This window comes from Camelina sativa, chromosome 20 (genome assembly GCF_000633955.1).
Source record: "Camelina sativa cultivar DH55 chromosome 20, Cs, whole genome shotgun sequence".
NCBI classification, from domain to species: Eukaryota; Viridiplantae; Streptophyta; class Magnoliopsida; order Brassicales; family Brassicaceae; genus Camelina; species Camelina sativa.
This window is the reverse complement of record NC_025704.1, coordinates 9,324,291-9,326,831: the sequence shown is the minus strand read 5'-3', so window position 1 is coordinate 9,326,831 and position 2,541 is coordinate 9,324,291.

Sequence of the window (2,541 nt, the reverse complement as noted above, 5' to 3'; positions counted from 1 at the left end):
GTAAGTTAAAAAAAAAAAAAAAAAAAAAAAAAAAAAAGATATATGAAATTTTTATTAAAATAAATGTCAAAGCAAAACTTTTCTTTTTTTTTTTTAAACAGAAAAAATGGTAAAGATAAAAATTAAGGGAATCATTATCCATTTAAATGTGAGATTAATGACAACGTAATCTCTTTTGCGGTTTTGCCTATCATGTTTTTTACACACATGTACAACATGTTTAGGTGAACTAGGTTGCGGTTATCCGTAACAATTACGAAATGTTGTGTTACGAAAATAGTAAAATACGTTAAAAACTCGATGCTTTGGATAAAACATTTCACAACCAAAAAAATAGAGATATCACATGCAACTTGACTTTTTTTTAATCACCACAAAAATAGCGGATAATTGGTCAAACGCATTACACATCTTTTTTATTATGCGCTTTGTAGAGTGAATGTATTACAATTCTATAGTTGATCGTGATACTTAATAAGTTCATAAATATAATCTATTTTAAATATTTAAAATAAGAAAGATATAAATGATTATGAGTAGAAAAGGAAACAAATTGATAAATTATTAGAAATATTAATATGTATATCTTTCCACAAAACAAAAAAGAATACCAAAAACGAGAGCTAAAGTAATAGATATATAGGAACCTACACTTTATTTAGCAAATTGTAATTTACATAAGTTAAATTTGTCAAAATAAAAGTGGAATATACCAAAAAAAATAAAGTTGTGAAAATTGTAATGTTACATAAAATTTTATCTTTTTACTTATATATTTTTCGGATAAAATAAATAAAAAGTCAAAAAAATAAAGTTGTGAATATAGTAATGTTACATAATGTAAAGATAATACTGGTCCTAAAAGGCTAAAACTATATACATATTAATATATTATTTACATATTAGTATGTTCAACGTATATATATATATATAATTATATATAGGTTAATAATATATACTTGTTTCGACAGTTTTAAGTCATAGAAATATGGTTAAAATATTTAAAATATATATATATATAGTTAAAAATATAAAATGGCAAACAAACTGGAACATACAATTCAAATCAACATAATGCATGTTACATAAAAATAAATGCTAAACTATAATAACTTCTTAATTTTTTGTTATGTTTAATAATATTTTCTCGTATATATGATAATGAAAATATTTTAATAAATCTTACGATATTTCACATAGATACATATAGTTCAAAAAGATGATACACATGTGTATTTGGTTGTGCTTGTTTCATCTCATTTGTATTTGTTTCTATAAAATATAAATGTTGATCCATCATCCATGTATATATATCCTAGCATTGATTAAATTTGTTTACAGTACACAGGCCTCATGTATCTATTGCGAGTGGACTTGTTCGATCAAAATTAATTTAAGTTTCGGATAAAAATAAAAGTATCAAATATTTCAATCGATATCTAGATTTCAATCCGTAGCATGCAAATTCTTACCAAAATTAGCTAATTGGTAGAACTCATTAGAATGACAACTCTAGGGAAAACGTAATATTCTAACTGAAGTACTGAACTAGTGAAAACCAAACAAATCAAAATTAAACTAATTAATGACATTAATTAACGGCGTTTGGGAGAGAAAGAAGAATCATCACGGTGAGGAAGTAGGCTCCACCCCCACACCAAGCTAATTTTGTAACATTCTCAATCACATTTAAAATACTATGAAAAATTACTTTGAATTTTATTTCTTACACCACGATTTAGTACAATGGATTTCTGTTACGAGCAAGCAAATAATATGCAGTCGCCACTAAGAATAACTAACTTAATTTATTCAACAATATGCACTAAATTATTACATTTTTTCTGTAGTAGCTATTATATATAATAAGAATTGACATACTCTCAGTGCTACATGATGCAAAGAATAAAGTAATTAGTGTTGTGACATTTAACCTGAAATATCTAGTGGACATTTGTATTTACCAAGTCTTTTAAATTCATTATATAATTTATTAATATTTTTCAAGAAACATGAATGTTTTGGTCATAATTAAGAAGAAAACTTTATGTTATATTCTTAAAATTATCTTGTTATTCAAATAGAGACATAGACTTAATCAAACTAATGACTCAGTCTTTTGTGGCCTGATAGATTACTGAAGCAAAATTTCCTTTGTTCTAATAATTTTTTGTTAAAGACAACTAATTTATTTTGTCCAAAAAAAAAAAAGACAACTAATTTATCCAGAATAGAAATCCCCGATATCTTATAGACCACAACAAATAAAAAAACTCATAACAGAAATTTTGTCGTGTTTGAAATATAAGTCATTTGGTCAAATTATAACGTCTATGAACTTTAAAAAAATAATTATGGCCTCTAGTTTTATTTATTTCAAATTTATATAAAGAGAGTTTTCTTGAAAAGGAAAAGGTCTAAATTTAAATGCCGGCTCAAAAGAAACATCAAACAAGTTGACTCACGAGTCACATAAAAAAAAAATAAAAGCCTACATTATTCCTCCAGCTTATTTACATTATTAACCGTTCCTTTAGTCTA